At 47.3% G+C, this 12,425-nt stretch overlaps 1 protein-coding gene across 1 annotated transcript in view; it reads right to left on the reverse strand.

Annotated features, from left to right (window-relative positions):
• Window positions 1–10,209: 10,209 nt before the first annotated feature.
• LOC119462064 (relaxin receptor 1) overlaps window positions 10,210–12,425 on the reverse strand; it is a 73,035-nt gene continuing 70,819 nt past the window's right edge. The window contains exon 20 of the mRNA XM_049672411.1: window positions 10,210–11,158. The gene's annotated coding sequence lies outside the window, so the exon portion shown is untranslated. The remainder of the gene's footprint in view (window positions 11,159–12,425) is intronic.

Below are 12,425 nucleotides of genomic sequence, written 5' to 3' on the forward strand. Positions count from 1 at the left end.
TGGTACTGAATTATAGCGACGTTTCATGAAGTTCCGACGCCAAGCTTCTAAGAGACTCTAATAAGACTCAAAATGAAAGGAGCAGTCTACTTGACAACCTCAAAACAAGAAGTTTTGCACACGTGTGTGTAAAACAGATAACATTGAAGAACCGAGGATAATGCGAAAGGAGGTCTCACTACGCTAGACTGAACTCATTCAAATGTGATGAGGGAGCTTCTACAGCCCGGGCCAGAGTCTGCGTAGCGGTCAGGGTAAAATTTATGTAGGGAGAGGAGATTGGGAAATGTGTTTGTTTGGAGTTGGCGGAGTGCCACCTCTTCCTCTCGCGAGAACGACAGTGACGACGGACCCATGGTGTGTCTAGCTCGTGTATAGTATTTTAATACGTCTGTGTATGTGAGTGGGGAGCCCGCCTGATCGGGACTCCAATCCTCGTCATGCCGGGCAGCTCGGAGGGTAATTTCTCGAGCGACCGCGTGTGCGTGGTCATTACCCGGCAGTGATGCATGGCCAGGAGTCTAGATCAAGTGGATGCGCTGTGGGGCAGATGTGTCTGTGTTTGGTTACTGGTGTAGGATGTAGAGAGCCGCCTTGGGGAAGCCGCGTCCCGTCAAAAAGGCGCGGCATGCCTGCTGGGAATCGGTAGGATATACACCTCCCCAGGAATCTGGAGAGCATGTCGCACAGCAAGCGCTACTCCAAGGACTTCTCCGTGTCCAGGTGTAGAATTCCGTTAAGAAGGCGGCCGTAATAAATGTTTCAGCGCCATCCAGCACTACCGCGGAATACCTGTTGTGGCACCGAGCAGCATCCGTGTATAGGGTATTTGTCTCAGGGATGTCACCGAGCATGCGCACCAGGTACCGTACACGGGCGCGCCGGCGTCCCGCGTCATGCTCAGGATGCATGTTTCGTGGTAGTGGGTGCACCTTTAAGGCTGTACGGACCCAAGTCGGAATAGTGATGGCGATGTCCTCGCCTTAATTGTGCAAAACTGGATGTCCCAATCTCGAGAGCAGGTGACGCCCAGTGGGTGTGAACAAAAGACGTTGTCTTTGACTGGCCCACTGATACTTCCAATAACTCACCGAGAGTGTTATGCGTCCCTAGGGCTAGCAGACGTTTCGTGGCGGTGTAGTGTGGGAGGCCGTGGGCGAGCTTGGTCGCCTCTCGCAGCATTGTGTCGATCCGCATCTGCTACGACTGCGTAAGTCGGTGGAAGGGAAGGTGGTAAGTAATGCGACTGATCACACAGGCCTACACCAGGCGCAGTAGGTCCCGTTCCCGTAGACCTGAGCGCCTGTTGGAGACCCGCCGAATCATGGCCAAAGTCTGTTCGGTCTGCAGGGACAAGAGAGATATAGTGTAGTTCGCCTTCCCGTTCGCCTGAACGTGTAGTCCAAGAATGCGAGCACGGTCTACCTGGGGGACAGGAACGCCATCCACATGCACCGTGATTTCGGGTGGAGGGGTATCTCTACCTGAGGTTGGTGGCGCCGATGCTCGGTTCAAGCGCGAGCTTTGCGAGCCCTCAGCTCCGGGTCCGCTTGCCTGCGTTGCCGTACTGTTGCAGCTTTGCGAGCCCTCAGCTCCGGGTCCGCATGCCGGCGTTGCCGTTTTGATGCCGCTTCCCGCGCCCGAGACTCGGGGTCCGCTTGTTGTCTGCGTAGCCATGCTGCAGAAGCTTTGCGAGCCCTCGACTCCGCGTGCAGTTCAGCCGCCACTCTCGCCTTTTCATCCATAGCGGGCGCGCCGTTATCAGAAGCTACCGTTATCATCCATGGCTGAAGAGAGAAAGAGCGCGCGCGTCTGGAACGAATGCCCTCGCAGTGTTGCCAGGTTTGGCTATATATAGCCAAATTGCGCTACAGAAAAAAAAATCACAGCATATCCACGGGGTGAATGATGATGAGTGGCGAAGCTCCGGAGGGAATCATCGGATCTCCCGCTTAAGGGGACGCTAGCACACGCGTTAGAAACGTGCAGTACTCTCTAGTAAGGGGGAGCGGCCACAGCGTCTTACGCAGCCATTTACACATGCCGGAACGTGCACCGCGTTTGCCGATGCCATCACATGACTGCTGAGAGAGTATACCCCCCGTATTCATAAACGCTCCTCGACTTGAACTTGACTTGCCACCGCTTTGGGCAGCGCGTTCGAAACGCGTTGAAGGTAAGGCGGAGAGGCCACAGCGTCTTACACCAGCTTCTTACATGGGCCGTAACGCGCTAGCACAAACGCGTTAGAAACGCGCTAGAAACGCGGCCTTTCGTTAATGTTGGGTATTTATTGCCATCGTGGTGCGTGTGTCCATGTCCGCTTAGTGGCGTAGTGGGCTAACGCCGCGCGCTCGGAAGCGAGGGGTCCCTGGTTCAATTCCGCGCTACGTACACAACTTCGGAATTTTTTTCTCATTTTTCTCAGACTGGTTACACACTACTACTACGACGACGGGGACGGAACGGGTGCCGCTATAAGGAGCTTCGCCCCTAAAATTTTTGGCCTCGACTTGGACGAGTAAGCTATGTGGCTATATTTGGGCTATTGAAAATCTGCGACTTGGCTTTGTTCCGGCTCCAAGTGTCGCCCTAATCCACGCTCCAGAGGTGGCTCTGATCAAGTAGAAAGAAATCTCGAAGGCTATGTTTTAGCTGGCTGAGCCGGCAGCGCGGCTGTTGCTGTGTGCGTGCGCGAAATGCACTCCCCCCCCCCCCCCCCCTTCTCTGCGACGTTGTCTCAGCCGGTGGCTTTGACATTTGATGCACTTAAACTTAACCCACCCTTCATCGTCAGACACCCGATCACCTGGCACCGAGATGAGCCTGGGAGTAGAGGGTTTTTCACAGTACACTGTACTAACATGGCTGTGCTCAGGAAGGGAGAGCAACCAAATAGGGTCGGGCAATCGTGGCGCCGACATAAAAGCAGGGAAGCACGGGTAGAAGACACGCTCCAGTGTGTGAACGTTTCTCCACGTTTCTCTCTGCTCCACGTTTCTCACGCTCAACTTTACTGCCATTATACTTTTCCTGCGATATGAATTTTTGTTCGTGCTTACATTCTAGATTCATTTTGATAGGTTGGACTTAAGATCGGATCCTCCTGGTAGAGGAGAATCGAACTATGAGGAAGTGGGCCAAGTATGCGAGAAAGTATAATAAAGAATGGGAGCAAGACGACGAGCTCAAAGGTTGGTCCTAGTGCTTTTACTTATAGATGGTTTGCCCGTAACGTCACAGATGCAGGTACTCATTGTGCTAATATCGAAACATGTTTGCCACGATGGCATCAGTGCACCGCGTCACGTGAGCATCACCCTACGTGTTAGCTTAGCAGGTGAGGTGTCACGCTGCTGGCTCGAGGACGCGGGTTTAATTCCCGGCCACGGCAGCCGCATTTCGATGGAAGCGGAACGCAGGAACATCCGTGTATTTAGATTAAGGTGCACGTTAAAGAACCCCAGATGGTCAAAATTAATCAGGAGTCCCCCACTGCGTAATGCCTTCCAATCATATCGGGGTTTTGGCACGTAAACACCACCAATTATTATTATTAGCACATCAACATAGTTTGCTTTTTGACAGTAACCGGTTTCGCAGCATTACCACTGTTATCAATTTGTCGTTTACCTTAGCCCTTTGTGCGCCGTCGCGGCTTTTACCATTTCGAGCGAGTTACGTTCGGGACGTGCTCTTCACCGAAAATGACTGCGTGCTTCTTACACTGGTGTGACGTTTTCCGCAGTAATCTTTTAAAGCTTCACTTACGCCGATTCATACAGCGAGTGACATCTGTTGTCTGACATTTGTTTTTAACGCATGTTCTAGGCGTGCTGGAGACCTACAATGGCGGCCAGGTTGGTGTAAATGGGCACTATATAGAGTGTGTATCAGCTAAACCGGGCCAAGCTAACTAAAAAAATAAAATAAAACGAGAAAACAAGATCGGACGATCAGACACATAACGCGAGATATCATATCGCGAAAGACTCGTTTTCGCTCGTAAACAAAGATGCTATATGGGCACGTCGCCGTCGCAGACCGCTGGACAGCTGAACTTTTTCTACGCCTTAGGCAGATGTCACTTGAGAGGTCGATGTTGCTGAACATTATTTTGCGTACACGACGGCTAAACGCAGAATTAATAGTTAATATTACTCTACTTAACTGAAAATATTAACTTTGTACTATCTGTCATAAAAAAGAAGCACTGTGATTTCGCCCTCTACAACAATTCGCTGGAACTTGAGAGCTTCCGGGACCAACCAAAAAGTGTTCTGTGTGCCAGCATGATGTCACTGTTGTAGAGGTCAAGGGTCGACAGCCACGGCGGCACGGACATTTTGTTGCGACGGGTTGTGCAAAAAAAAAAAGGAATGCCGTAGTCGAATGTGAACGCTTTTACATAGATAAAACTGCAAATAAAAATGGCTATATTTGGCTACGAATATTTTTGCTCTTTTTTGTGTTTGGCTACATTTGGGCTACAATATCTCCAGCTTTGGGCTACGCCGCCTCGTCGGAGCTGGCAACGCTGCGCCCTTGTGCACTGCAGCGCCCCTAGCGGACTCCATGCAAAGCAGAGCTACGGACGACGGGCGACGTCGAGGGGGGGACAAGGCTCGGCCCTAAGGTGCTTCGCCCCTAAAACGACCTAGTGTGAAGTTCAAACTTAAAATGCACGCAGGCCGTTAGATGGAAACAGAGTTTCAATCGTTAGCCGGGGCTAAGTCCCCTAGTCTAGTTGGCTGATGTTTCGATAGGAATCCGTGGTGGTGGTTGTGGGGATGCGCGACTCTCACGCATCCCCTGATGTTGTTTTCCCCGCATGGCTCCCGTCTCCTGTAATCTGGCTTCGCTGCCTGGCTTTACGATCGGTGTGGTTGCGGCGCATTGCGAGAGATGGTGCGAGTGTCGCGATGCTAACGCCACCTAACGGCGGGGTTACTTGGGCGCAAAAGGTCGAAGGCGCTTCCTCTTAGCTTGGGGGTCGGCGAGCAGCACGCACGAACTGTTCGTGCGTGCACTGGCCCGCTTCGCGGGACCGTCCCGAGAAGGCTTAGGAGCAGGACACCGGTATGGACGAACACGGATCGTTCGAACGCGCCACCGTTCGCGTGACCGTACACATGAACGACTTGGCGATGGTGTCATAGCATGGGGCGAACATATATTCGCTCGCTATCCGGTAGCGGGGAGTCGGACTTCCTTGATTTGCCGCCCGCCCATGTGAATGTTCTATGCGTAGTAATTCGGCTAGCATGCATTAGTGTATGAAAGGTGCAATAAATGCCCTTTTGACTGTTTCCACTACTGTGTTGTCGTTCCTTTGTCCCAAGAGCCCATGTTAGACCCCACATGGTTTAGTGTCTATGGCGCTGTGGGTGCTGAAGCACTAGGTCGTGGGTGCGACCCACGGCCGCGGCCACCGTATTTGGTGGGGACGGAATGCCAGAACGCTCGTGTACCGTAATTTCGGTGCATGTTAAAAACCACAGGCGGTCGAAATGATAACCCACTGTACCTTTCCGGGACGTAAAACTCCCCAAGTTCATTCATTTGGATATCAGGGCCTATCTGTGTTAAAGTTGGCTTTGCTATTCTTGATGGCTTGGTTTAGTGCATGTAGAGGGCGCTAGGGCCTCCTGCTGTCGCGACTGACAGGCAGTGCCTTCAGGCATGATGTACAGGCACGGCCCCTGCTAGCGGGAACACGGGAGCCCGTCGCACTGCTCCGCGGAGTGCCCCACTACTGGCGCCTAATGAAGTATTGCGGCGCAGGCGCAATTAAAGCGATTGGCTAAAAGCCTGGCAAGTCGTCTGCCAAGACTTCACGAGACACCTGGTGGTGGCGCTCCGCGGAGCGCTGCCACGAGCTCCCGTGTTCCCACTAGCAAGGGCCATGACTGTACAGCGTGTTATTATACACTTACTCGAATGTATAGTTACTCAATCACTCCAGCACACTTACTTGCGTACACTTACCCGAGTATATACTCGATAGACATTTTATGTAGTCGCGAGGATACACTGTTTCTTCACTCAAAAGCGGGCGGCAACAAGATGCGTAAGTCATTGGTCGCAAGGATCTAGCTTCAAGTCAGAGCTGTTTCTTTTTTTGTTTGTTTTTGGCGTTCTTGCGTTTGGCTAACTATTTAGAAGGGTGAAAGCTAATTGTGTCTATGGTGAAGGACACTGAGTCTCAGAAGGGTACACTTCAGCGCTAAGGGCTATGTCATGAAAGCTGTAACGCGCCGCTTAGCACAGCAGTTACATATCTTTAGCGCCTATACATTTTACTCCAACTGATGTAAACCTTAGATCTCAGATTGCTTTACGCCTTATATTAGAATTGCTTAGGGTAATCGATTGTTGATCACCTATAAGATGTCAACATTTGCGCATTTACAAAGGTTGCTGTGTTTATTCGTTTTGTTTTTGCAGCTGCCACATGACTTAAAGAATGCAGGAAATACTTCTGTGCTGCCCACTTTGCCTGTAAACGACCTTTAATTGCTTACGCTAATGAGGATATGGCTCGCGATAGGAAGTGGCAGCCCGTACGTGCTATTGTTTATGGCGCCTCCACCATGTAATAACGAAGGAGTGGCTTGACGCTGCTTCGTGCTTCCTGAACGCAGACAGGCCGGCCGGCCAAGCAGCTCAGAGGTAGAAAATAAAGTTTTGTTATTTTTTCTGGGGATGAAATTCCCGCGTTAATGAGTACGGCGGTTTAATTTAAAGCGTACCTTGTCAAAACTTTAATTACGGCATCTTTGCGAGGTTGCTACGAAATAAAAAAGCAATACTAAAGTAACATGTTCTTTGAGAAACAAAGTCTCATTTCGTTTCGTGTTTTCTGCTCTGATTAATGCGGAACACTCATGATTGGCCTGGCCATTACGTGTAATAAACAGACAAATGTAACTAAAGCATACGTTTCATTAGAGTACCCGAACTTCAGAGACTTTGTGTATATGTGAAGTTTAAGTGTTTCGTGCATGTGTAAGCACATTTTACGATCTTTGAGAGAATACTGCGAATGAATAAATCATTCCTTCATACATAAGCACTAATCTAAGTACTACAACAGCTACTAAGTGGCGTTATGCGGCATATTTTTTCTTTGTGTTCTTAGAGAAAGAGGTGAGTGGTCAACAAGTAACACTAGAAGGCACTTTACTGTGCTGTTAGTCCCAAATTTAGTGTTGTTTCGTCTACTCAAGCAACCATACAATGCTAAAATATGAATAAGCTCATTCACTTCGACGCATAAAATTATTATGATAAAGGACACTTCTCACCAAACAGGTGAAACTAGCACGAAAATACCTACCTCGCATTGCGCGCTTTCAGCTGGTCAAGTAAGACCATGGATCATATTAACAGTGCTTTTCGTTTGTAAATGCTCTTTTCAATTGGCCGGCCACCTCTGCTACTTATCCCGCACCAGAATTGGTTGGGGTGTCATATTACGAAAAATTCTTGCGTAGTTTTTTTTTTTTTTTTTTTTTTTACTACGGCCCATGAATGCGTAATGAAGATTTGCAGCAGCTACGAATATATCGACAACATGGCACAAGTATAAGTTATAGAGAATTTTCTGCGAAAAAAAGTTATAAATTTTGTCATCTAACGTATCAATGAAATTGCTCGATAGATTGAAGTTTTGCCTAAGTGCTTCGTAAAATCAAAAGTGCGTTCTCCAATAACCTAAATGAATAAATGTTTTACCATTACGGTGGCCCAGCACACGTAATTGACGGTATGGAGATTTTGTTTCCTTAGTATATGCAGCCATCTTTTTGCATGTTTCGTGAAGTTTTGCAGACACTTTGGGCACCTTAATAAATGTTCTACAGCCAAAAGTCAGCGGAAATATTTTGTCATTGAGATTAGACAGTGGAATTACTATTTTGTATTTTTTACGGTAGGAAATGTCACAGAAGTAAGTTCAGTGGTTGCCTGATGAGAGCATTTTTGCATTTAATATGCATTTGAAGTGAGGGAAACGTGAGAAGCGGGAAACACTACTGCACGGGCAGTATGCAGAAGGCTCCTAGAGTGCTCGTCTCTTCTCATTATCCGGGTTATTTGGCTCTTAGGTGTCAGCAAGTTCAACCAGCTTGTCAGAGCTTTATTAACACCACACTTGATGTTATTATGACCAACTGGACTACTTGAACAGCCTGTTTTATGTGAATGCAGCCGTTCTTCCCCACACAGACAATCTCTGATCATTGCGTCGCATCTTTGATGCGAGGGCTCTATAGTTAAAAATAGCGGCGCATTTTGCTCCGTGGAGAACCACGGCTTGCCCTATGCGTGCAACGAAAGCACTTCTAGTTTATTTGAGAACTGCGGGCCTAATGAGACTTTATGAAGAGGTTGGGTGCGTGTGCATGCCTGTGAAAGTGTGTGCCGTTTGTGTGTTTGTCTGATCGCTGTGATTACAATATCTTTTACCCAACACCTGTAGTACAGCTCGCATGCCAGCCCCTCAGCCAGGCAAACATCTCCAGCTTTAATAAAGAGAGCTTCTCTCTCACTCGCTTTACCTGAGCGTCGGTCTCGATCAGCCCCGACGTCCGCATTGACAGCGATAATAACGACGACCACCAACACGAACTCCGTTACCTTTTCTCACATGTAGACATTCATGTACTCACCTTTGGGCGCTGTCATGAAGACCTGCCCCGACTGTTCAAGCTGTTTCAATTCTCTTTTTCGGGCGATTGGTTTTAGGTGCGACCTCACTGCCACTTGAAAGTAGCAGTTGTTGGCACGGAAGTCAGACGCTCCGTTTCACAAGAGGCATTGGAATAGATTGCGCGGAACGCGCTCTAGCGCTCGCGTCTGAAGACATAGCAAATGTTCACGCGGCGTTCTGACGGAGCGGTGGCACGCTTGACGGCAAGGACACCGAAATTGACAGAATCACATTTCCGATTGACTAAAGTCAGGTGTGGTTTCCGCCCCTGCGCCCTCTGCGATGTCGTTGTGAAATGGCGCGAAATTCAAAGCAGGAAATTTCGGCTTTCTACAACTCAGTAATAATCAACCTTGTTCTGTAAATTCAACAGAAATAGTTTTAAATCATACTTTACCAGTCCTAATCAATTTAGTGCTGCTCTCTAGTGTTCCTTAATGAATTGCGCTACATATCCGCATGAACTTCTGCAGTTCGGCAGGAATGTGAAGGCTCGTGTCCTGCTACGGTCGCTGGTCAGGCTCAAGCCCCGTCTCCTAAAGTCTGTGGCTTGACGTGTAAAATATGCTCGTATGCGGCAGGTGGAATATATAAAAAGTCTGAATTTAGACAGACAGCGATATGCATATATTTCACGCTTGGTTGCTAATGTTGACGGACGAAACCCTGCAAGCCTTATGGCTGTATAGCCCTGCGCTAGGCCTACCGCTGCTGCTGACCAACAATTCGCGAGAAGCTGGCCATCATTTTTACTCTTGAAGGTAGCACTCATCTCAGCGTTCAACAGTGCAACTTTATTGCGAGACGCATTGTTTCTCATCATGTTCGCGTAGGGACGGTGAAATGCTGCCGAAGTTCAGCAAAGGTGCTATTCGAGGGGAAAAAAATAACTGATTATAAAACGTTGGACCGCGAGAGCATGTTTGGCTGCACTAGCAGCGCGAATCGCTTCAATCGCGACATGCAGTGTCTGCGCAGAATATGTCTTATGTTGGGCAGTGTGAGTGAGAGATTTGTGTTTTCGTAATTCGAGTGAGATATGCACCTACACAGGCAAGTATAAGTGGATGTGCCTTATACAATACCTCGTACATTGAACAATGGTCAGCCGAGAGCGCTTCCAATATGCATTCAAGCTTATCGTCAGCATAGGCATCAGCATTTCAAAGTGAGCATCAGCTTCTCACGTTCAGCATCAAGCATCAGCTTCTCAAAGTGAGCATCAGCTTCTCACGTTCCCCTCACTTCAGTGTGATGTCGCCGCGGCGCAACAAGTTTGTCGCAGCTACCGAGTCCATTTCTATGCAGTTAGGCGCTTTCGCTGTTGTTCAACTGCATGTACTTACAACAATTGCAACCTCCTGTAAGACAAATTGTATAGTAGCGCAGCTATCGTCCGTACTCTCCGCAATATAGGTTGGCACACACTTCTTATTGCCGGAGGTAAACGTTTTCAAAGAGAGAACCGCACTTGCCCATCTATAATAAATCCTGAACATGTAACATTTATTGTGCGCATTCCTTTTACAACCTCCCTGCTTTGCAGGTATTGCCATTCGGTGGTGTACAGTGATGAACAATGAAATATGTATATTTGAAGCACGGCGACATAGAAACCGCATGAACGAAATTGTAGACATTCCACGGCAAATGTAAATGAATCTCGCTTACGTAAAAGTGCAGATTGAGAACGATTGTATGCTTATATAAAAATAACAACGAGTATCGGGAGCACCATTGAATTTGTGTTCCTCTCTCATGATTTGAGCACAGTCATAAAGAGTTTCACTAATGAGAGTCTAAAGCAAAGCGAGGCAGAAGGGCGTGACTGGGAGAGGATCGTTTGCGTAGGACAAAGGGACAACTACTGGAGATGTAACATTGACATTACAAGCATCACCTCGGTGGTCATCGGGGAATGATCTGTACTGCGGGGAGGGCTAAGTGGTTAGGATAACAGGGGACACAGTATTCCTTTCTTCTTCATAAATTTACATTTCACATAAGGTCGCACATCCACCGTCAGATTTTGTCCGGTAACTCGTATGTACATGTCTCTAGTATCGCACTTGTAAAGGACACTGCTTGCTTGTGAAGATTACTTAATTTTTATACAGGTTTTGTATTATAGCATGCCCAATACATACCCTTTCGGTTTTGAACAAGAATAGATGAAGTGATATGCGTCAAGGGGCGCATGTCGCCCCGTGCACTTATTACACTGAAAGCACATAGCCACACACTGCACAGTGAGCGCCACTTCAAAGATTCCAGTGGCGATGGAGCGAGGGTGAGTGTGAGGGCCAGTCTGAGGGAGCTGGTGTCGACGTGAGGCCATCTTCATTGGAGGCAGTGATCGTTATTTCGCACTGAGGGCTCATCGTTCAAATGGTCGTTTTCGTTCGGCGTAGAAGCAAGCACTCGTAGGGCGTAAAACGTACAGTTCTGGAATAAAGCAAACAAATAGTTTATATTAGAACAACGTTGAGTAATCGTGACCAAGCATGCCTTTTCTGGTTTTTTTTTTCATTTTCTTAACGAGTTACGCATTGAATTTCACGTGTTTTTCGTTAACGCCAAAGGAAGTGAAATTAGCCATATCGTGCGAAAGTTGCAGCACACAAAGATTACTAACTGCATTTTACAATGATAGTCTGGGTTCCTGCTGTATATAAGGGTACCGTTTCATTTACCGCAGTTGTGTTCTTAGTTACTGTGTCAGCGGAAATCCAACATACATTTAAGTCACGTAAAGACAGTGTGGTGTCACCATAAAACGAACCATTGAGATCATTTTCGTGGTCGACATCCCACAGAATACGTCACCATCACGTCATGATAAAAATAGAAAGAAAAACAAAAAACAACAACAAAAACAAACTAGCACAGGAGAAAAGAAATATTTCAGTGAGCTAAGCGAGTAGTAATGAAAAACAAACTTGAAATTAACAGTCTATTGAAAGCAAGGTTGTCAACATGGTCTATACTCGAGGCACGGAGAGGCAGGGTTACGTATGTTAATAAAAACACACTTAGTAAAGACCTCCTGTGGTATATATTGTAATTATGTAACATCAGCAGGATTACTTGGAAATCCAGACGCCATATTTAGGACAAATTATAGAGCGATAATAGTTCTGTAACAAATTTTATCTAAGTAACTTTGGAATTATTCACTTTAGAACACATACCGCATTTCTGGAACTGAAGCCAAGAAGGAGGGAAGTAATATTCATTCAGCACAAACCCTGTGTTTAGCACCCGTTTCTAGAAATGGCTGTTTAAATCCTATGACCAACTGAATTCATCACAATTCTATTATTCGAAGTGCTACTAGCACTCCATTTTTTACAGTCGTTTTATAGCTAGCTTCTTTCAAAGAGACAAGAATCGACAGATTTTTTACAAGTCACAGTGCGCTGTAACCAGCTGGCTAGTCTAACTGCACTTTTATTGTACGCATGTGTGGTCGACACACTAACGTATGTAAGCAACCACAACAACACCTTCGCACCACACGGGAAACTTGATTCTCAGATAAAACGGAAACGCCAAATGGCGCACTCACACCGACAAGTATTTGTTTGAGCTTAAGGCTCATTGAAGTTTCTCACGAAACAATTTTTTTATATTGGCATTTTTTACAATAAGCTTCTCGCAATATAACGCATAGGAGCTCATTCTTGATAAATGAGAGGGACCGACATACGCC

Source organism: Dermacentor silvarum, chromosome 8 (assembly GCF_013339745.2).
Source record: "Dermacentor silvarum isolate Dsil-2018 chromosome 8, BIME_Dsil_1.4, whole genome shotgun sequence".
NCBI lineage: Eukaryota > Metazoa > Arthropoda > Arachnida > Ixodida > Ixodidae > Dermacentor > Dermacentor silvarum.